Source organism: Phragmites australis, chromosome 3 (assembly GCF_958298935.1).
Source record: "Phragmites australis chromosome 3, lpPhrAust1.1, whole genome shotgun sequence".
Lineage (NCBI taxonomy): Eukaryota > Viridiplantae > Streptophyta > Magnoliopsida > Poales > Poaceae > Phragmites > Phragmites australis.
This window is the reverse complement of record NC_084923.1, coordinates 39,115,732-39,140,360: the sequence shown is the minus strand read 5'-3', so window position 1 is coordinate 39,140,360 and position 24,629 is coordinate 39,115,732. Positions and strand designations below refer to the sequence as shown.

The window sequence follows — 24,629 nt, the reverse complement described above, 5'->3', positions numbered from 1 at the left end:
TCAACCAATTTTGAAGTCAACAGATACATGAAAAATAGGTGCTAGTTTGTAAATCATTCCAAGGGGAATCATTGAAATGAGTGAGTATTTCATCTAGAGAAATCAATTAAACATAAATAATATCAGAAAAATTTACATCGCAGAATCTTTACTAGTCTAAATCTCGTCACACTCTCGGCCTCGAAGCTATCCACGTCATCAAAATTTTCACCTCCGTCCGATCTAAAGAGTCGTGGTTGTAGTCCATTTGATTTGGAACTATTGCGCCCAGTCGTTTGAGAAGCTTGTCCGCTCACTCATGCATTCCAGAAAAATTCCACTGCTGCCTCTTCAAGCTAGCAACCTCTCCCTCAAACCATCACCGTGCCGATACGGTTTGGGCTCGAGGCTGACCCCTTGCTGCTCCACTGCCCCCCATCACCACCGCCACCTCCCCATCGCCACTGCAGATGAGGGCGCTCGGCCAAGGCGGAGGGACACCTGCCTCAGTGCCGCCATCCCCCTTATCGCCTCCCCATCCCCCACGTGGCCTACCTCCTGCACCACCACCACCACTACCTACGAGCGGCCTCAAGCCCTGGCGGCCTAGCGATAGCACTCCAGCCTTTTAGCGTTGTGCTCCACTACTCTGCTCTTCCCAATCCCATGCCATATGGCTTCCTCCTCTTTCCCAACTACGAGATCCAACCACCCTACGGTGAAGGCATCGTGCCCTCAACCTTTGGAGACCTGACCGCTAGCCCATCTTCTTCTTCCTCCTAGCATAGATCTAGCCAGGAGGAAGGAGTAGGGGGAAGAGGATGTGTGGGGAGAAGCGGTGCAAGATTGGGGAAGGGCGATGCCTCTCTGCACCTCCATGTCGCCTCCGCACTCCCCTGCCATGACCTCATCACTAGCTAGCAGCATGAACAATTGCCACCAAATTTTGTATCCTGTCTTGTCTCCTCCCCGTGCCTATCATGCCGTCACATCCCCATGCTCACTGCCTTCTCCTCCCTGTGCTCACCGTCTTCTCCTCCCCGAACACCTCCTCTGTCTCCTTGCTACTGGATATGTCACCGATAGTGAGGCCATCACTGCTACGGCCCCTCCCGTTCATTCTCCCGCCACTTGGCATCCTGCCCCCAGCTCTCCCCGCCATGCCCTTCCTTCGTTGCTACTTGACCACGCTCGGGTACCATCACACCCCGCCCGCGTGACGCCTAGCCGGCGGCATGTCATTCTGGCCTCCTTTGCACCGTTCCCGCGTGAAGCCACCGCAATGCCGCGGTGATGCAGTCGTGTCACCTCTGTCATACCAGAGCAACCCAACGACATAATGGCAATGGTCGTGGCCCTACAACACCCTGCAAAGTAGCTGCCATGAAAACATGATGCAACGGGCACATGTGAGTTTGGCCGCGGAAACAACCAAGTAAGGAGCATCAGCCAGTTGGTCCTTCCACTATTTGCGTTTCTAGCTTTAAACAGTCTTTCCTACTCAAATTTTTTCAAACAGAGTCTCCATTATCCTGTACATCAATGGTGACAATAGGAGAAACTAACTATGGGATCTAATAATCAAAATGGCAAGGTATCACTGAACTTCTTTTCTATTTGCTTGCGTGCCCCTAAATTGATCGCTGAAATGCCAATGCAATCTTGACTCAATCCATTGCACAAAACATGTTTGATACTGAATTTCACAAGTTGGTTTGATGGAGATGTTACTTTAATGTGCGCGGGAAGGGCATGTTATTCAGCTTGAAGCTAAGACCTGCCTTAAAGATTTTGGAAAAGTTTTATGTACGAACAGGTATGTGACATGCTCAATCCTTTTGAGTTCCCAATTTAAAAATGAGTTAGCATTAGAGAATGAACTAAAATTCTTTAAAATTTAAATAACTTGGTGTTGTGAGATCATTTATTGTCAGTACAACAATTAGTGTATCCTTTTGTATTTGTTCTCAGCTTGTCTTTAACTAACTGTTAAATTGTAATGCTTGCTTTAGGACCAGCTTTTAGACCCTAACATCATGACAATTGGTCAACAATATCATTTTCAGACAAGGTCAACGACTTCATATAGATAATGACTAACTTTGTTAAGTTACAAGGTCCCTCCATTTTCACATGAATAGTTGAGAGCTAAGTAAAATAGTCTTCATGGTGAGGTTGGACACACAGGGCTGATTAGTAGATGATGATTGTTGATTATGGAACTATAGATTTCACAGAAAGAATGATAAGAAGTGTTATGAAGTATATGTTGTTTTGTATGGTAGAATATATATGCTAACATTTTGTCGAGGGTTAATCCCTAATAATGATTCCAGGGTGTACCGGTCGATAGGTGCGTGAACAATGTTTATGATGTGCATGTGTTTGTGATGAACTCAAGAACACAAGGGTTATCCAAGTTCAGGCCTCCCAGAGGATAAGAGCCCTACGTCCTGTGTATTTTGTTATCAGTTTTGTGAACTGGTTACAAATGAGTCCCTCCTTTAATGCCAGACTTGTTCACCTCTTTATATACAAGAGAAAGTGAACTTACAAATAGGCCCAAAGCAGCTGACCCATCCCCTATAAACCTTCCACCCTTAGGCTATTATAATGTGTGGCGCATGTGCCCGTTTTGCCCTGTTGAAGCTATCGAGCCCATCCCATATGTTGGACACCCCCATGCTTACCTCACCCTGGTCAACCGGTCTACCCTGTTCCATCATCAGTCTCGCACGCATGCCTATGAAGTAGCCTGACACACCTGTGCGCACGTCCCATAGCGTTTAATTCTACGGGATGGGGCATGGCACCTCTGCGCTGGTCACGACCTTTCTGCTAGGGAGAAGTGCCTATGGAAGGAAAAACACTTTAGTGGAAAAGCATTTAATGGGAATGGACTGGTTTGGCGAGTACTTGTCCTATGATCAGGGAAGGCTAGTCATGGGATCTCCTTATGTGGTAAGGATCATGGCCGCGATGGCGCAGACTGGTCATGTGGTGGGACCCTTGTCCGGGGAAAATCTTCTACCAACTAGTATTGGCTGGTGTAGGCTCTTAGAATGGGGGACCCCTCTATTCTATTCTCCAATAATAGCCCCTAAGCTCCCCCTCTGATATGGTGGTCTGAGTGATTTGCCGCGTGGTCTCGGGTGGACCTAGTCGTATCACTTGGGCCCCAGGTCAACACGAGTTCACTCCGGAAGTGGCCATCAACGCAGTCCACTTTTGTGGTGGGCCCATAAACCGCATCCCAAGGGAATGTTTTAAACTTCTAGAGAAAGAGAGAGAGACAAACATTGTGGGAGAGAGAGACGTTGATTTCCGCCGGACCTGAAGGAATTTCAGCACCCAAAGCGCGACCGTTTGAATTTCGAGATGGCTGAGCACCGCACAACAATTGGGATATTGTGCTGGCCCTATAAATGGGAAAGCCAAAGCTTGCCCATGAAGCCTTTCACCATCTCCCACAGCCTCCAAGCCCTTTCTCTTAGAGCTCATCGTCTCCATCTCCACTCGTATCCCCGCAGCAACCCTTGCCATCCCCAAATGGCGCCGCACACCAGTAAGGAGCCAGATTTTCCCAAGTACAGATGCACTACGGCGAAGCTGAAGCTGATGTACGACAACCGTTTGCTCCCTCACCACCATTCTTTGGGGTACCACCCTAGGGAGGATGTGCCTGCTCCCCGTGAGGGGGAGATCATGATATTTGTCTCTAATTCTTCACCATCGTCATCTCCTTCTACGATATTTGCCAGGTCCACCTCAATTCCAATTTCATCATCATGCTAAGTGTCTTTGCTCATATGTATGAGAACTTCATCGGGGTCGAGCCATGCCTCAATCTCTTTATGTATTTTTACACGGCCAGGTTGCAGACCGGGCCAGCCACCAGGAGATGCGGATTTTGCCTTTGTGATGGCATTGCGAGCTCCTACCTTGAGATGGACCTTAAGTCGTCATGGTCAGGCTAGAGGGAGGAATGGTTCTACCTGAAGACGGAGGATTCCTTTGACAACATCAACGTGCCAAACAGTACCTTAGCAACATGTTTCGGTCCCCAAGCCTACAATAGCTCTGACCTTGGGAGCATTGATTGTGGCTCCCGCGCTTACTGAGCAGGTCGTGGAGCCCGTTCTGACCTAATCTCCCTAGCCACTCGCTTCCCAGCCTCTATCTGCAAGCTAATTGAAGATAAGGAAGTGGCTGCCAGTAGGTGCACTGAACTGGAGTGGCAGCTAGCCGAGCAAAAGAAGGCACGGCTCGTGTTTTAGCAGAAGTGTGGTGAGCTCCAAAGAGAAAAAGTAATGCTTGCCGCCGAACACACCCAGCTTAGGGAGAATGAGAGCACCACTCATAGCATTTTCCAAGATGCTTTTAAGGTGCTCAAGGAGCCCTTAGAGAGCCTCCAGTTGGAGATCATCGAGCCGAAGGACCCGCGCACAGCCCAGACCTGGGCCTATGCTACCAATGTTACCTCGAAGAAATTTTCCAAGCTCCTGATTATTCTGGCGGTGATGGGTGCCGAGGATGTGGTGCAGGTGGTGAGGGATGCAGCGGAGTTCATCCTCTGAACCTTGACCTCATTCGGGAGGGGGTTGTGGTTGTTGGGCCCGTAGCTGAGGATAGACTGCAGAAGGAGTGCCAAGGTGTGGTGGAATACGTGGGATCCATGTTCCGGGTGGAGGTCACTAAGGAGTAAATATCAAACTGTAATTTAGGTTATGTATTATATTTAGGTGAAACCTTTTGATTTCTGTGATGAGTTCTGTTGTTGCCACCATGGTCATAGAAGCCCTGAAATGATTTAGCCTCCCTTCTTGCTCCGAGTCCCCAACTACACCTACCAACAATGCCCATGACCAGTGCCAACACGAAGTTGCACAAATAGAACTGGCCGACCCACCTACTCACACTAAACCCCTGGCAACGCTTATTGAAGATTCCGTTTGACCAGTGTATCTGGGAAGCGGTGGCCAAGTGTGAGCTGGGATTTGCGATCGAGCGAGAGAACCTGCAGGGCTGATCTTCAAGGTGCATCGGTCCTACCACCACTTAGCCACGCGTTAGTTCTAAGCTAGCTGAATGAGAACCGATCGCCAAAGCGCTACAACTCAAAATCTCTTACACATGAACCAAAACCATATGAATCATGGTAAGATCCATACTGGGCACCACCTCTAGTAGGAAACTAAAGAGAGTCATAAACTAGTGGGAGACACTGAGAAAAAGACTCATGTGCACCAACAGAGGGGCGGTACATGTCCCAAATTACTCCACTCCCACTCACGCCACTCATCTCTCCTACGGCGAAAGTAAAACCCAACAAGGTGACCCTCTCTCTGGCAATATGTGTAATGGTAGCGTTTCTTGGGAATTCGACTGCCGGTCACTCTAGACTATCTCACAGGGGCTCTTATCTTGGTCTGTGAAGCTCTCTTGGGTTGTGGTGTGGCTTTCTTCTTTGTGGGCTATGGAGTGGATTTCTTGATGGGTTGTGATGTGGCATTGATTTTGAACTTCTCAGCTTCTAGGGTAGTAGGTGAGGGAAAACAATTTTGCTAGCCTCATTGTAAGCCATCCGCTCAAAACCCAACCCTAAGCCTAAACTCGCCTTATCGGCACACATCTTGGTCTTGGCCAAGATCAAATTCATTTTGCCCTTGCCTTATAAGCACTTCTCCACAAAAGAAAAGAGATACTCAATCTTGGTCATGAGCTTCTCAACTTGCCCTCTAACCTAGCTAAGCTTGTTCTTCAAGACGATGTAGGTAGAATAGTTTGGTTGCACATCCTTAGAACTCTCAACACTCTCCAATTTAGACTCTAGCTACTTTATGCTCTTAGCTTTCATATCAACATCCTTTGAGAGCAAAGGACAATTCTTGCAAGCGCCTCAGAGAGTAGGTCTAGACTTCTCCTCAAGGAGCTTCTTTTCGCCAATCTTAAGCTAACTGACGACTTGAGCATGCAAAATCTGAAGCTTGGCAAGCTCACTCATGACCACAAGATAACTATCACACTCTTCATCATTGGCTCTAGACTTAAGCAACTCAAGCTCAGAAGATGGACACTCTACCCTTGACTTGAGTTCTTTGACTTCACGAATCACTTTCTTAAGTAATATATCCTAGCTAACAAGCACATCATTCAAAGTATCAACCTGAACAGAAAGTTGGTCGTAGGAGGGTGATACCTCAGAAGAATCAAGCTCGGGGTTGTTATCGTTGTCGCGCACCATGAAGCAAAGGTCAGTGAAGTCCTTGTTCTTCTTCTTATTCTTCATGGGCAACTCCTCCTCCAAGCTCTCCTCCTTGCTTGAGGAAGTGTCAACGTCGCTAAGTGCCACCACAAAAGCTCGAGAAGCCGCCTTGGCTGCCTTCTTGGCCAACTTGTCGTGGTTCTTGAGAAGGGATTCTTGTTCTTCTTATACTTTTCATGGTCATGGCTACGATCTTCCTTTTTCTTGAGCTTTAGACAATCAGTCTTGAAATGAATGGTATCACCACATCAATAACAAGCCCAAGAGCCACCTCTCCTCTAGTCTCTTTTGTTGATGTAGAAGCGTTGAACTTCTTCACGATAAAAGCAAGATTCTCATCATCAAGTGTGTCCACCTGCTCCTCTATTATAGAAACCAAGGAAGATAAAGCAAAGCCATCGGGTGAAGGATTAGCACAAGAAAAAGCCAATTTAAGCAGGACTACCACTAATAGGTCCTGAAACCAACATCATATTTTGATACATTGGGTTTTCTAGGCCTATCCGAGCCACCTTGGCTATCTCGGTGGATTTGAGCTTCCTGAAGAGTTCATTACAAGTTAATGTGTCATAACTGGATGACTCTTCAATGCTCGAGATCTTCACTTCCCATATGTTACGGTCAACAGCATAAAGAAGTTTGATCACCCTCTTATGATCAGAGTAGGGCAAAACACCGGTGGATCTAAGTTTGTTAACAATTGCATCAAATATAGCAAATATAGCATCTAAAGATTCTCTTGGTCCTTGCATGAACATCTGATATTCTTGGTTGTACATGCTCTGGCGCCAAGCCTTGATCTGGTTAGTGCCCTTATGAAAGACACTTAGAGTAGTCCAAATCTCTCGCCCAGTCCGGAGGTGCTAGACTCTGTTAAACTCATTACGACTCAGGCTTGTGAATAATATATTTCGAGCCTTGTTGTTGTCTTCATATTGTTCGATTTGGACCTAAGTAGTACGAGCAACAGGGATCTCATAGTTGGAGTCTACAACCTCCCATACTGCACTTCCTAGGCTTAGAAGAAAAGCCTCAATGTGCACCTTCTAATAAAAAATATCACGACCTTCAAAGAGTGGAATATTCTTATGTCTCTCAATTGTCGCCTACGGATTATAGAATCAGTTAAGGTCAACAAGTAATCAAATCGGCGCTGATACCATTTGTAAGACCGAGAACAACGACTAGAGGGGGGTGGTGAATAGGTGCCTAAATAGATTTCTTACATAACTGATTGCCTTCTCCTCTTCTTGAACCCAACACACCACAAAACCACATGCGAAAGCAAGAGAGACAAGAATGGATTGCAAGATTTCCAAAACCAATGCTTCTCTTCAATGGATGAGATCTCTAGATTCCATTTAAGGCCATATCAAGAGTCATAGCGCAAGAAAGCAATCAACTTGAAGAAAAACTCCTAAACATAAGAGAACTAGTCACCGGAAGAAGAGATTCTCCAAGTTAACGGATCTAGAGGGTTGGAATGGTTCAATACCAACTCATATGAAAATATTAACCCTCTACCTACATGAAGAATACCTCTTACAAGACCCAAAAGGAGCAAGTCTTATGGAAAATGAAAATCAACAAGAAGACACCAAGAACTTCCACCATAACACAAGATCCAAAAGTAGGAGACTAGAAGGAGATGAACTCAAGCATATGCAAAAACAACTTTGTTCATTAAGGTCAGAGGAACACCCTCTTTTGGCAGATTACAAAGTATTTTTCTCACAAAAGCTCTCACCAAAACATAGGCTAAACATCCCTCTCTCCCTCTCCACACAATATAAGTGGAAGGATATCAAAATTCTCCAAAAACTCTCAAAGGCTCCCCTTATTCCACCAGCTATACCCTCTATTTATAGGCTAAGGGGGCTTACTTAACTCTTAAATAATCCTGTCCCTAAACTGTCATTCACTTACAATGCACTCCCACCTACCACTAGGGGTAATTTCATCTAATTTTTTTCTCCATCCATCGGATTGTCGTGACGACTTCAGAACTTAGCTTCGTCTCGATGCAAGATCCATGGTGATGCCATATGCATTCCATCCTCCCATGGTTTTTGTGACCAAACTAGGAAACTGTCTTGTACGCTTCTCAAAGCGTGACTCACAGCCACTTGCTTACACCTTAAGCAAGTCTTCCAATGTCAACGCGTGTCCTCCATCTCACGATCTTGACTGTTGGCAAGTCTCTCCTGCTCCTAATCCCTCGGGCCGCCTTGTCACTTGCACCGATATCTATTTTGCTTGACTTTGTCAACACGTCGCCTTCATCCTCCATCTCATGCTTTGCTTGACCTCCACGTGTACAGTTATGATCACCCTTGACTTCGCCCAGCTCCCTCGATCGTTTGGCACCAAGCTCCCTACTTAGCCCCGATCTTCTGAGTTTAAATGCTCTAGCGTGTGCTCTGTGTGAACATCAGACCATCTGACGTGTTTAAAATGTCGGTCCATTCGGCATGTACAATTTTCTTGGACTAAGAGACAAACACGCCAATTCCATTTGACTCTGCACTTTAGTTAGTGATGATCATAACTGCATCATATATACATGCATATATAATCCAACAATTATCAAACCAAATCAACACACTTTTCAATCACTCATCATATATAAACCAATGCACATTTCCACTTGGTTTCTCAATATGAAACATTTTAAACAAGCTAGCTTTTCTAAAGATGATATTTGACAATTTTATGAATCATGTAGACTATAAAATGCTACTTTCTTGATCACCATATTCGTAATTGCTTTGGCTTAGTGAATACTTGTGTCAAGGCTAGTTTGATGAATATTGTGATCTAAGCTTCTTGGTTCAAGACAGTGGATTGAGCAACATTGCACTATTTTTCTATCTTTGTCAAATGTTTAGCTCATGATAGAACCTTTGGGGAACTTATGTTCCTTGTATCGCAAATACACTACTTGACTTGATCTCGTGAAAACTTGATAATTTATGAAATTTGAATAATCTTGAGCAATCAAGTTTCTTGTGCTAAGATGTGATCCAATACGGTTATCTTGATGCCTCGATGTGTTTGATGTACCCAGTCATGTGACACTTCGTTTGGATAAGAGGCAACTTGAGGATACAAAAGATCACAAAGAACTGTGACTAAATGTTCAATTTTTCTTTTAATCACTTGATCTAACTAAATCTTGGTTTCATATGTGAGCATTTGCAAAGCCTACTAACATGAATGCTTGTTTGCCTAGTTAGAGATTGAATTTTGCTAGTTCTTAATGCTTGTATTGTCTCAGCATGAGTGGATGCTTATGTGGTGGTCGCCTTTACCATGATTCAGTTATGTCAACTTAAATGTGCCAATAGTTCTTCAGGTTTATCTTTTGTAGCTTCATGCTCTTGTGTCACCGTCTCTTTTTGAGCCTTTGTGCAATTGTGAGCTCCACCTTTTACTCTCCATAGCCCTTTGATATTTTTAGCATTTTCAAATGCTTTGTGGTATACTTGTGGAAGCTCATTAGGATTGCATGTTCATGCATTGCATGGTGTTTGCCCTTGATGTTTCCATTGCCAAAGGGGGAGAAATTATACACTAAACTACAGAGAAGAATCTTGCATAAATGAAAGTTTTTTATTGTCACCAAGGGGGAGAGAAGAATGTTCTAATTTTGGTTTGGCTTTGGCTTCGGGCTTTTGCATTCCATATTATGCTAAGTGATCATGTTCTTGCTTTTCTTTGGTTTTTTATCACTTAGATATGTCAAATTGGTTTATGTTCTTCAACTCATTCCTTGTCTGTCATGTGTGTTGTCAATGGACTCATCAAGGGGGAGATTGAGAAACTAAGTGGATATATATCTTGATTTATATATGATGATTCATTGACAATATCTAAATTGAGTTGAGTTTTATTTGGATGAGCTTCTTGATGCATGATTTTGATTGTGACTAAGCAAAGTTGGAGAGAAGAATTGAATTGGTGATTTTGTCTCTGAATTTGGGAAAAATAGCACTCACCGAATGGTCTAGTGTTTAGTGAGGTGAATATACTGGATGGTCTGGTGTTCAAAAGGTTTTCATGCCAGAGTATTTCAAGTAAAAGACAAATATAGAAGTGTACACTGGATGGTCCAGTGTTCAAGTGAGGAGTACACCAGACCAGTTTTCAGGAGATGTGTTTCATGGTGCCAGAAAGAAATTGAACACCGGATGGTTCGGTGATGAGTAGATGAGAGCACTAGACTATTTTCTAGGATGATAAGTTATTCAAAGGAATGACTTTGTACACAACGGATGGTCTGGTGCCTGATAGTGTGCACACCGAATGTTTCACTGGAGCATTTTCTAGGAGATGGTACAAAATGGTTGTCTGGTGTGATTGTACACACCGGATGATTTGGTGATGGGCGTTTGTGTACACCAGAGGCATCACCAAAGCTTTTTCTAGGAGATTGTCCGGTGCTCAGAAGGAGTGTACACCAGATCATTCGGTGTTCATGTTTTCTGTGTGATGAGCTTTTCAACAGAGATTTGTGAGTTTGACTAATTGGAGATGGAATTAGAGAAACGTGTGTGCTCGTCTTGTCATGTGTAAGTGATGGATGCAACTTGACAGTTGGTGGCGGTATGATCAGGGCTAAGCGGAGTGCAAGTAGGACGATCAAGGAGGCTAGGTGGAGTCAAAGGTGATCCTAGCTATATACGTGGAGGGCAAGTAAGGCATGAGATGGTGGATGAAGACGGTATATTAAAAAAGTCAAGCGAAAGGGATGCTGGTGGAGGCCCAAGGGATCGGGAGCAGGAGATACTTGCCGACGGTCAAGATCACAAGATGGAGTACACGTGTTGACATCGGTTGGCTTGCTTAAGGTGTAAGTAAGTGACGGTGAGTCACTCTTTGAAAAGCGTGCGAGGCCGTTTCGCGATTTGACCTTAAAACCGTGGAGAAGTGTGAAGTGCACATGGAATAATCGTGATGCTTGTGTCGAGATGAAGTTAAGTCATGAAGACGTCACGACCGTTCGATGGACGAGGAAAAAGATGGATGAAAATGTCCTTAGTGGGAGGTAGGAGTTTATTGGAAGAGAAGAGCATTTTGGGAACAATTTAGAAAACTTAGGGGAGCGTTGGTTGAGCCCTTTTGGGCCCGTCATTTGAGATTGTGTGCTAGGGTTTTGGATGAGAGAAAGATGAGAGATTAACTTTTGTGTTAGGTGAGAGCTTTTTTAAAGCAAAAATACTTTGTATTCTGTCAAAAATAGGGCTCGGCAAGAAATGAAATTTATGTTTCCTCTTGTGCTTGTGTTCATCTTATTTTAGTTTCTCTCTATTGGTTTCCCTTGCAAACTTGCAAGTCTTTCTATTTTTTGTTGTGATTTTCATTTTTGTTGAAGAGCTGAATTTTTCCTTCACGTTAGAGTTATTTTTCTTGTAGCTAAAGGATAAAAATCATCTATGATTTGATCTTAAACTATTTCTTGCCTCTAGATCATTAACTTGGAGACTTTCTTCACGTGGTGCTTATTTCTTCTAATCTAAGTGAATCAAGTGGTACGCTTTTTATGGCTATAACTCTTGGAATTGATTTCTGTGGAATCTAGAGTTCATATTCATCAATGAGTGCCATGCTTTTTTTAGAAATTTTTGTTGTGTTTTATTTTTTTCGGTTTTGTTGCTTCCACGTGTTGATTTGAGATGCGTTGGATGAAAAGATTAGGATAGGTCATCCAAGAATTTTATGAGGTCATATTTACCCTCTCTAGCCGTCTTTTTGTTTCTACACTAGGACCTCTCATTTTCTCTGGAAATGCTCTATGTAAGAACGAGCAGGTTAGGATAGACGTTGGAGTGAAGGCAGGAACGATCTGAAACACACTAGCACCAGTTGTTCAGTTTATCTGGATATTGTGTTGATGACCAAAATTGGTATAGAATAAAGAATTTCTGAGCTAGGAAATTCAACAGATCGGAACATCCGGTTTTGGATTGGAAGTTCCGGTTAAAGTTTTATCGAAATATCCGGTTTTGGATCAAAACTTCCGGTTAAATTTTTTTTTTGTCTAACCCAAGAACCTCATTCCAAGGAATCGGATATTCTGGTATGACCGGAATTTCCGATCAAGAACCAGAACTTCCGGTTCAAGTTGGATCCGAGATTTCATAAAGATACCGAGTCAGATTTAAATCGAAGTTTTGATATATTCCAACTCAAAACATGACAAGATCATCCCTCCCTATCTAAACTATAAAAGTGTGAATGCTGTTGATGTCGAGCACCCCATCCAACCCAAAGAGACCCAATCCAACGCTTCCCTCGCTCCCTCGCATTTTGTAAAAATGGGATAGTGTCCATGGGTAAAAAACCGGACTTAGAAAACCGAGGGGTCATGAAAGAAAAAAAAAAAACCCATCTCCACCACCGCCTCCACTCCGCGTGCCATCGCCACCACCACCGCCACCGCTGAGGGCAGAGTGATGGCGTCGACGGTAGTACCCGATGAGGCGCAGGAGGCACCGAACCGGCGTGTGATCCTGAAGCGCTACGTGACAGGGCTCCCCACGGAGAACGACATGGAATTTGTTTCCGGCGCCGTGCTCCTGGCCGTGCCGCTGGGGTCGGCGACGGTGGTGCCCGACGATTGGTAGACGTTCCACTCCTTCCCAATTCCTCAATTCCCAATTCACTTCGCTCCCAACCCAACCCTACCCCGATGGGTCCGCCGTCGACCAGGGAGGAGCCCGCCGCCAATGACCCGGAGACCTCCCGATCGGAACAGGGAGCAGGATGAGGCGACCAAACGTCTACGGCGCAGGCTGCTCCGCCGCCTCTACGCCAGCAGCTCATGGGGGCCTACCGCGCTGACAAGCGCCTCAGGCTGCTCCTCACCCTCAACGTATCCTACGCCGCCGCTGAGAACCGATTCATCTCCCACCTCTCCTCCCGGCTTACCTAGGTCATTTGGTCGTCTTTGCAGCACTTCGAGGCGTCGGAGGTGGGCATGCTCGCTAGAGGCACGGCGCCCTTCTCTGTGCCCAACAGCCATTAGGTTGGTTGAGTTCCCTTCTCGCTTCATCTAACCACCAATCCAGGGGAAACGGGAAACAAAAATTAAGATACATGTTGAATTTCGTTCTACTAGACTATTGTTCAAGTAATTCACCTTCCCATCTTTAATACACAAGGATGCGGGGTGACTAAGATCGTAGCAAATGGCAGTTCTATGCTTTGGCTAACTGCCTTTCCTTGTTTCTGCGCAACTGATTGTTTCATTGCATGATTGCATCTGCATGACATGAGTATTCACATCTCACATAATTTACCAACTTTCGTTGCTTCTGAACATGTGTATTTTCTCCTAGCTTGCACCTAGCTTTTACATAATATACAGGTTAGTCAGTCATTATAATGTTTCTGTACATTGATTTTATGCACTTAGCCTCTTTCTGAACATGTGTAATTGTTACGATAGGTCGAATTGTTACGTTTGTTTGTTTTTTTGCAGGTTGAATCACTGGGGACAGTAGTGCTGATTTCTGATTTGATCCAATCGGTTTCGTCCCTTTTTTGCTCCTTGCATCTAGGTGAGTCATGGTTCATTATGTCCTCGGCGGCGCGCGTGAAAGCGTCTTAGCATTCTCATTTACTTGATTCAGCAGATTTGGCATGAAAGGCGCGAGGGGTGGAGGGCTTTGTGTCGTGGTAGAGTTCGAGCCAGCGAATTCAGCAGTGCGCAGATCATTCCTCAATTTCAAAGGTTTGCTTAAAACTGCTCCTTGCTTGCACAGATGCATTTCCGTTTGGATGTTATTCTCTTGCGGCCAGGGCCCAAGCAAACTGAAGCGGCCCCTCCTTCCTCACAGCTCCGCCTTTCCATCTGCACGTGTGTTAGAATTTCTATTGGTAAATGACTATTAACTTTCTCCAATTGATGTGTAAATTTGTGAATTTAAGTCAGGTTCTTTTCCTATATAATGCAGCCATGTCAAACCACAAATATTTCATAACATTTTCACATGCATGCCATGTGTTTGATGAAATGTTTGAGTGATATAATACTACTGGATGGCAAGTATTAACTTTGAGGGTGTGAAAATGGGGAGCTTTTGGGATGCGCAGCGCTAACTGCAGCCTGTCTACATATTAGGGATATTTCAATGTATTGTTGCAGTGTTCTAATTTGACAAGTGATAAAAAGAGGATAAGTGGTGGTGCTAGCTCAACTGCACAATCTGGTGAAACATCAAAGAGCACAGGTGAAACAGCCTCAGGTACAGGGGACCGAATATATCTATTATGGCCTTTTGTATACCTTGGGCAAGTGATAAAAAACGGCTCCCGCTTAAAATGGCAAGTGATAATAACTTTAAAAATAACAGTAGGTTCCCAATTGCACCAAGTAAGTTCAAGAATTTTACAAGAATGTTGAGCCAAGATGGAAGAACAAACAACTTCAATATATCTACATTGGGAAGCATAGCTCAGTCATATCCTGCAAAGCTGAATGTAAGTATCAGGGAATGTCAATTGATCTGGTCTCAGCATCGGTCTCTTTATGCTGTATTTTCCAATCTATCTACAATTCATCACATTCTTGTAAGCTTCATTTCACCAATTAAATTATCTTTGATTTAGTTTTCAATATATACCCCTCATGTCAGACCGTGCAGTAGTGTGAGCAGTTGCTACCGTTCATTCCCTGCTTGCCTTGATATATTGGGCTTTAATCGAGGTGGGCAACTATTTTCTGAAAAATAGAAGCCACAGTACAGTTTGGATTGATAGCGAAGGTGATGATAGTAGGGAACACAAGGAAAAATTTAGGTGTCAAGAGTCTTTCTGCTAAGGTTGTCATCGTGTCATTTTGGGATAGAGCGATGGAAATGAATATGTATTGCACGGGCAAAATGAGAGGGATGAAAGGAAGATTCTCAGCGCTCTGAAATATGAAGTAGTATTTTTCCTTTCCAGTTTTCCAATTTTTCATCCTTAGTGCATTTCTATTCTATAAAAAATACATATTCGTCCAATGATGCTGACGGTTTGGCTATGGAAGACACTAATTGTTGTTGTCATCATGCAGCTTAGGGTTGCTTTCCCAGTTGCGGTACTTTTCTCTTCACTGGCTCCACTACACCACGGTAGAGAATTAGAGGCAGATTTTAGAGGAAAACAAATTTGCCTTGTTTGCCTCAAAAAAACCCTTGAGGCAGATCTATTAGCCTCAAAATATTATGGTGAGGCTGACAATGTTTGCCTTAGTATATCTTTGACTTGATGCTCTTCTGAGGCAGCCTCAAGTACTCTTTTGAGGCAGATAATACACGTCCTTTTTTTATTTCCTCGCACTCCTCTTTTAGCTCATTTCATTTCTCGCTTAGAAAAATTAGGCATGGAGTGAAGTTCATGAGAAAATATTCGCGAGAAACAAGCATGCACAGGTGGTGATAGAAATTATCCTCTTGCTTCCTCACCCTCAACCTTATCTTTTTACATGAAAACACCTTGCTTGTCCACTCATCTGAGGCTGCTAGCCTGCTGCCCACACCCAAGACACCACCTCCACCTCCAATCTCCAGCAATCCAGTGCTGCTGCTCCCAGGCCACCATCTCTTCCACCCATCTACACTGCTGCCCCAAAGCCCACCATCTCCTCCACCCATCCATGCTGCTGCTCACCCAAACCAGTAATCCTCTATCCCTACGATCCAGTTTTGCTACCCCCATCTATCTCATGCCTCCTCCTTCAGTTCCCCACCATAACTTCTAGATCCACCAATTGCAGAAAGCTCTAAGGATGCCTCTAGCAAGATCCAAGGCCGACCAACACCTTCTTCCACCTCCTCCCCTATCTCTCGCCACCAGATCTCCAAAAGCAACCAACCACCCTAGCATCGATTGGTTTATTGGTAAAAAAAATCTGCTATTTTTTTTGTTTAAGGGCTGGCTTGGAAACTAATAGGGGGCTCTTACGGCCATTTACATGATTTCTTGTCTCTTGTATAAGCTGCGAGTGATTGGACTTGGAAGATTGATGTGCAACTGGTTTCTACATAGATATTCTAAGTGTCATGTTCTGAAGTTCTTGCTGCTTCTAAAATTGCATGTGCAACAGCAACCTTCCACCTATACAAAAGGTAACATTTTTTTACTCCAAATCAGTTTCTTTCTTATGTATGGATGTTGTGATTTTGCATTGTTGAATAGATTAATCGCAAAAGTTCTTGATGTATAGATTGAATGCATATTTTGTATAGGTTACTACTATAGTCCATAATTGCCATGGATAAAAGTTGGATGAAAAGATCTAGGTAAAATATTGTGTCATAAGTTATTTTAGTACCATTGTATGAGAGGAATTGCATTACAAAGCATTTTTTAACTTTAAGATCCTCACAACCATAATAGGTGGTCAGATGAGTATCAAAAAGGCTTGGCACAATTCATTCAGTTTGCTTTCACTCATTCTGCACAAGATAACAAAATTTCTGCCGTTGCAAGAATTGTTCGAACTGCCATTGGCTTGATGCAGAATTAATTCGTGAACACCTAATATGTGAGGGATTCATGAAAGGTATGGTGTATGGTCATATCATTGAGAGGGTTCATTTTTATCAAGAACTAATGTTTGCATGGAGCCTCAAAAATATCAAGAACAAATTGATGATATAGATGCAATGTTAAAGGATGGTCTTAGGTTTCACCAGTTTGTTGGTTTAGCAAGTTGTCCAAACTTCAGTTTATTATAAAATTGCTTCATCCAAAATTCCTTAATAGGTGAAGCAATAATAGTTTTGATCAATTCCTAATGCTACTCAAAGAAGCCTTCTCAATGGAAGTACAATTGACAAACAACTTTCATGCTACTACTAAAATTGTTAAAGCACTAGGATTGAGGTACAATAATATTGATGCGTGTATAAATGATTGCATATTATTTAGAAAATAGTATGAGGATGCCCAGTCTTATCCAATATGTAAGACCTCTAGATGAAAGATAGAAAGTGTGGGGATTGATGGAAAACATGTGCATAAGGTCCCTCGAAAAGTTCTCCACCACTTTGCTTTGCAGAAAAGGCTACAAAGGTTATTTATGTCAACAAAAACATCCTCTGACATGCGTTAGCATGCCGATGGCCGCACTAAAGATGGCTTGTTACGACATCCTACAGACTCTCCATTTTGGAAAAATTTAGACCACGCATTCTCAAAAATTGGTGTAGATAGTCGTAATATTAGGCTTGGATTAGCTACAGATGGCTTCAATCCTTTTGGAAACATGTCAGTTAGTCACAACACATGGCTTGACATTTTGATTTCATACAATCTGCCACCATGGTTATGTATGAAACAACACAATTTTATAGTGTCTCTACTTATTCCAAGGTCCACACAACCTGGAAACAATATTGATGTGTATTTTGAACCATTAGTGGATGAACTTCTTGAGGTCTTTGATGAAGGCGTGAAGACATTTGATGCTTCTTGTGGGGAGTGGTTTCAACTACGGGCAACTATTCTTTTTACCATTACAGATTACCCTGGCCTTGGCTATGTGTCAAGTCACCTTGCTTCAGGGAAATCTGCTTGTCCTCACTGTCACTCACATACTTGTTCTCTTTATTAAAAAAGGGTTGGAAGACTTGCTATTTGAGACACCGTAGGTTCCTGCCCCAAAATCATAGTTTTCGACATGATGAAAAATCTTTTGATAGAACTATAGAGCTTGGAGAGGCACCTATTTTACCATCTGGACATGACATCTCAAAAGAAGGACCTAAATGTAGTTTTTGGGAAAAATCTAAAGAAGAAAAGGAAAAGCAATAATAGAGAGGGTGATGCCGAGGATGGTAATGGAAAGGTTATTTGGAAGAAGAGAAGTTGCTTTTTCAGATTGCCCTATTGGGACCATCTTTTACTTCGACACAACGTGGATGCAATGCATATTGAAAAGAATGTCTGTGATAACATAATTAACACTCTGTTGAACATTGACCACAAGTCTAAGGATAATCTTAACTCCCGTTTAGACCTTCAAAGGTTGGGTATAAAACCTGATTTGCACCCAGTTCCACAAGGTACTAAATTATATTTGCCTGCAGCATCCTTCTCACTAAGCGCTGAAGAGAAGAATTTGTTTTGTTAAGTTCTAAAAGATGTCAAATTTTCTAATGGTTATGCATCCAACATATCTAATAAGGTCTATGTTAAAGAGAAGATTAATTGGATTGAAAACTCATGACAACCATATTATTCTGCAATATTTGCTTCCATTGGCCATAAGAAGAATTTTGCCTTAGAATGTTTGTCTAGCATTGATTCGTCTAACTTTTTTCAACAAATATTTTCTTCTGTGATTCGCATTAGTGAAATGGAGAAGCTAGAGTATGAAATTGCTGAAACATATTGTCTTCTTAAGAAGATTTTTCCTCCATCTTCTTTTGATGTCATGGTCCATTTGCTAGTCCATCTTCCATGTGAAATAAGGCTTGCTGGCCCAATACAGTTGCAAAACATGTATCCCATAGAAAGATAAACAACTAATTGTTTGTTTCCATCTCCAATCCTGCTAGTGGCTCAGATCATGACATACCTTAAATCTTATTTTCATATAGGTTCTGGATGAGGCTGAAATCATATGTTCGTACTAGGAGCCATCTAGAAGGTCAATTGCAGAGAATATTGTTTTTGATGAAAGTCTAACATTTTGTTACCATTTTCTACATGGTTTTTTGACTCAGTTTAATCGTCGTAGTCAACATGGTGATGATAACAACTATACCTTGAGTGATAAGCCCTACTATTTAAGTAAAATTGGTTGACATCTGCATGGTAGGTGTTCTATCACCATGGATTACAACTCTTGCATTCAAACCCATAGATATGTGCTATTTAACTATGACCAGATTGCCCCCTACCTTGAGTATGTTGCAAACCATGTATTCATTTCCTATGTTGGTGTAGGCACATATTATTTCACTAATATAACCATATATTTATTGAATGATATGTAGAAAGCACCGTGAATATATTTCATTGAGCGGGTTACGAAGACCAAGAGATATTGAATGTGTACACCATGAGACGTTCCATGACTCGTTTAAGAGACATATAAGGGATATTACCTTTGTAGAAACTTTGTAAACATTTTGGTTCCATAGCATTAAATCTATTGTGCCAATAATAGATCCATGATTTATTGTCCAAAGGAGCAGTTCTATTTCAAGAAATTCAGACTTCGGCAAAAGGTCCTGATATGCATGTGATTGCATACACCAACTATCTTATAAATGGATATAAGTTTCGCACAAAGTTGTGTGATGAAAGGAAATCAATTCAAAGTAGTGGGTTGGTTGTTGTTCCTGAGATTTGTAGTTTCTCTAGCGTGAAGGATCAAAACCCTGTCATATTCAGTGCTGCATATTATGGTAGCATTACAGACATAATTGAATTAAATTACAGTGGGAAAGGAAGAATTGTGTTATTCAAATATGATTGGATCAATCTTTCACGGGACAGAGGTGTTAAGAAAGATAAATATTGGGTTACACTTGCGAAATTCAACTACTTATATAATAATACAAATAGTTTGATTGATGAACCTTTCATCTTAGCATCACAAGCTACATAGGTGTATTATGTTCGAGATCCTATAGATCATGATTGGCATGCGGTTGTACAATCAAAACCAAGGGACTTCTATGATATGGGTATGAAAGATTGTGAAAATGAAGAGGACTTATATCAGCAAAAAGACCAAACACGTGAGCTGAACATAAATGTTGACATTGGTGTTGATTGTGTCAATGATTGTCTCACTAGGAAAGACAAATGGAGTAACTATTGATTTGACTATTGGGTGTCAGCGGTATGGTTGAATACTTATGATGCCCTACTTTTATATATTTTTTAGTTTTGTTGATTCAATTGTGTGTCCTTATTTTAGTGTCTTAATTCATTATTCATTCTTGTTAAAGTAGGAAAAACAATGGAATAGGCACAAAGAAGAGAAGAAATGCCGCTAGAAAATTATTACGAGCTTGTACGTAGGAGGCGTATAGATGAAAATAGTGAAGTTCTTAAAAAACACCGGCTGGCTGAAATTGCAGCAGAGTTATCAAGGAAGCCAAAATGAGTGAAGCATGTTGTACCAAATGAGCCAGGTCAACTTGTACACAATGAGGAAGATGAGTTGAACCTATCAGATGAGGAAGATGATCCTGTGTACTGTGAGGAAGATGAGGAGAACTCATCAAATCAATAAGATGAGTTGAACCCATTAATTGAGGAAGATGATCTCAAAATAAGTAATTTCTGAATTAACTCTTTTATTTTCCTTGAAGTTTTGATAAGTGGAGACGTAATTTATTGTTTTATTTTGTAGGTCATGAATATAATGATCGTGAAGAAGTGTTAGCAGCACTAAAAAGAAGAAGGGGCTGCACAAGGATGGGGTCTTTCTAGCCAGATGATGATGAAATCCATGAGAAGATAAAAATTGATTACAACAACTACTTTTAACCTATTGGTGCCAAAGTGCCAAAGTTATCAAATCTAATTGGTACACTTGTGAAAGGAAAAGTTCTCTCTATGGCTTATGACAATTCGACTAGTGTAAAGTATAAGGAAGATGTTTGGATTGGTGTCAAGGTATAATTCTCTACATCAGTATTTTCTATATTTCTATAATATTAGGACATGCGGTTCTATGTCAAAGTTTAAAGATAATCACATCTTTGTTTCTTTAGAGGTATTTTGACCTAGATGAATGTTTGAAGGATCATGTCATGAAATCAGCTCACAAGAAATGAAAGGACTTCAAAAATAGACTAAAGACTAAGTACTTTGATCTTGAGTTGAGTGATCATGAGCTCCTGCTGAAACGTGATTCAAGAGTTTCAGAACCTGATTGGAAGTGGCTAATTGCTTTTTGGAGAACTAATAAAAGCCAAATAAGTATACATAAAAAATGAAGGATATTTCATTTATTGTTCTAATTTTAATACATGCTATTGATATAACTTATGTTTGATTGCTAGGCACGCAGTGAGCGTGGGAAAGCAAATCGTGCAAAAATGACTGCAGTACATACCATAGGTACACCAAGCTTAGCAAATGTTCACCATAACCTGGTTAGACTTAAAACTTTAGTTGAGTTTATTGTTTGACCAGAAATAATTCTTTTTATATTCATCCGATGATAGGAGAAAAAGAAGGGGAGAAAGGTTAGACGTGCAAAAGTTTATAAAGTTGTTTATACTCGTAAGGACAGCACACCACAACTCGCCTGTGAACAAACACTTGTAAGAAAAATTATTTCACCATCATGAAAAGGGACATATCAAGTTACTCTAACTGTAATGGCCTCTATTTTTTTTATTGGGTAGGCTCAAATAGGTGAAAAATACAGACAGGAACCAGACTTTGTAGATAATCCTTTATAGGAAGGAGACTTTCTTAGTGCATTTATTGGAAAGGAAAATAGAGGAGGAGTTACTGGTATAGGTACGGGCCCTACACCTTCCAGCCTTCACATGGCAAGAACTAAACCATCAGCAGCTACAAGTCTACAATTAGAAAGAGAGGGAAGGCACAAGGCAGAAAAGGAAAATCAGGTTTTGAAGGAGGGATTGCAGTAGCTAGAAGAATAAATGGAAGAACGAATATAGCAACTAATTGCTGAGAGATTCACAAAATTTAAAGCTCTGATGACTCCTTCTCCATCAGAGAATGGAAGCATGCCAATTGAGAAGCGAACAAACTCATCAGCTTCAAATAACATAGAAGTAAATACTTTAAACTGTATTTTACTTTAAATGCTTTATGATATATACGTTAATGCTACTCTTAGATTATACTCATTTATCTTAATATAGCTACAACCAAGAACTGTTCCAGTATCAAAACATCATCAGGTCAGATCAAATGAACCCTTCTCTTTTTTATTCAAATGTTACATAAGCTTTAAACTTGTAAGATTCAATGAGAAGGATTGTTAATCCAAGGCATAATGCGCAACGGATGGTACAAAAGAATGTGAGGTATCATAACCGCAAGATGCCTACAAGGATTGGTGGAGAGCATCCTACAAAAGGTACAACAAGCTCCAAAGGACATAAACACTCTAAAACCTATGCTGCAACAACACATGTTGAGGTATGCTCAATATTCTTAATCTAATTAAGAGCAGAATTGGAGTGTCCAACTTCCAAAGTTGTTTACCTTAGCTTTGGTTTTCACTTGCTAGTCTACCTGTACACATCTAAATATTTTAAGTTATATGCAATATATGCCTGGAATTTTATGTGATCATTTTAATTTCAGGTGCCTAAAGATATGCAGCCAGCTGGTGGTAAGTTAGTATATCAGGTATATTATGATACAATATAAATGGTGTACTAAATTTATTCCTTGATTTCTTAGCATTTGTAGAAGAAATGTTATGTGGATTTTTCAATTGCTTCATGCAGATAAGATATATGTGTATATTATCTACCTATAAATGAAATTTGCATTGTTAACATGCTACAGCCAGCCTTATTTATAATTTCAGTGCTTGAAAAATTCTAAATAAATTGTTATCATGCACTGATTATTCATAAGATGGAAAAGAAGTCAATATCACCAGCAATGTGCACCACGGTATACAAATGGACTAGATTAATCAAATTTACAGCAAAGCAGCAAAGATTGGTGGAGAGTTCTTTTGGGAGCTATGACAAGTACTAAGGGAACTACTAGACAATCTAAAGTTATAATTAGAACAACAGATGGAACTATTCAGGTTTGTTTGTGTGATGTGTCATTTTGATAAACTATGTTCGCATTCCTTCATACACTCCAGAGCTCTTGGTTAATATGATTTTTTGCAAAGTCAAGTCATAGACTTTCTGAAACCTAATTTGTTCACATAACAAATAGGTTGGAAAGGAGGTGTTTCTTTAGGGGACCACTCGGCCTTATAGTCGTGCTACAAAAGCAACTGTCGAGGGCAAAGACCCATTAGAGATGGTTGGAGGTGTAAAGCTTGGTAGTCAATGCTACAAAGTTGTAATATATAGTGCACTATGTTGAGATGCTGAATTGTTCTGCCCACACAAAAATATGAAGCATATTGGTGATGCTATTGGTCATTCCATTCCATGGCCTTCCTAGTTGGTATATTTTTGTAGTTTTCTTCTTTTTATTTGTTATATTTTCTTGTTTCATATAAGTTCTAAAAGGCTAACTAAACATTTTCAGGTTCAAGAAGTTTCACCAAAGCTATCTGGTTAAGTCATAAAGATAGGTATAAATAACTTTGTCATAAAATACTTTATAAGTTAGTAGATACAACAAGACATGAAAATACTTGTGCATTGATCTCTCTTTTTTTCTCATAGAGTGCTAGTTCTATTTATCCTATATAAGCATGGGACACTAACAATAGATGTTTTTAATCTATTCACTGTAAAAATGTAGATGTAACAAACAAGTTATTTCTGCAATTATAAGAATGTACAATCTAGTGTTTATAGTTGAGTTATATGAGTCATCGATATTATTCCTTATTTCCAGTTTTTAGTAGAATTGTTTTGCATGAAAGAGAAGGGCATGCTATCTTTGGCGCTAAGAGTTTTTTCTTTGTCTTAAATTTAATTTATTTGACCTATAGCTCTAATCTAACTTCAAAATTTAAATCACAGGTGGTCAACTTTATCTAGCAAAAGATGTCTAAGATGTATGATGCGATTGTTGCAATGCTTCCGTTGGATACAACTTTTGTATACATGATTGACAATGTCATATTTAGTGTATAGATGATGATATGTTAAACTCTAAATGCTTCCTTTTGTGGTTATATGATTGGTTTAGGGCACAATCTAGGGCATGTGTGGATGATCACTTTATGATACATCTTTTGTGAATGGATTATCAATGTATATCACACCTTATTATGCATGGATGGTATATGGAACCATTTCTATTATTCATATTTGCGTTATTTTACGGATTGTTAAGGATAATGTGTGCAATAGAAAATAATACTAATTCTTTTTGTATCTTATATTTTGTGGCAACCTTGGTTGTCTCAAAATGTGTTTAAGGCTGCAAGATATAGCCTCAGTACACTATAGTGCATTGTGGCAAGCTGTGTGCTCAATGAGGATTTGAGGCTGCTTTGTCAGTCTCAATTCACTCATTTTGAGGCTAACTTCATATGGTTACCTCAAAAGACCCCTTTTGAGGCAAGGGTATCCAAGATAGACCCTATTAGTCTCATTATATCATTTGAGGCTACTTTTGCTATTTTTTAGCTAAAAAGCTGATCTCTAATTGTCTACCGTGTTGTAGTGCTCCTTCCTACCCTATGTCCCTCGTAGATCCAAGCAGGTACAATTGGTCTTTCTTTGCCTTTTTTTAAACA

The 24,629-nt window shown here is 41.1% G+C and overlaps 1 long non-coding RNA gene across 24 annotated transcripts; it reads left to right on the top strand.

The window, feature by feature from the left end:
• The first annotated feature begins 12,618 nt into the window (after positions 1 to 12,618).
• Positions 12,619 to 24,195, top strand: LOC133913024 (uncharacterized). 24 transcript variants are annotated; one of them, XR_009908959.1, is made up of 9 exons: positions 12,619 to 13,271; positions 13,728 to 13,806; positions 13,882 to 16,131; positions 16,230 to 16,359; positions 19,237 to 20,529; positions 20,607 to 20,872; positions 21,262 to 21,319; positions 21,427 to 23,510; positions 23,908 to 24,195. It is a non-coding gene; the product is annotated as an uncharacterized LOC133913024 (long non-coding RNA). The 24 variants fall into 24 exon arrangements; XR_009908955.1 differs by having other exon boundaries at positions 20,607 to 21,178; XR_009908962.1 differs by having other exon boundaries at positions 20,607 to 22,378; positions 22,547 to 22,591; positions 23,144 to 23,510.
• Positions 24,196 to 24,629: the final 434 nt, after the last annotated feature.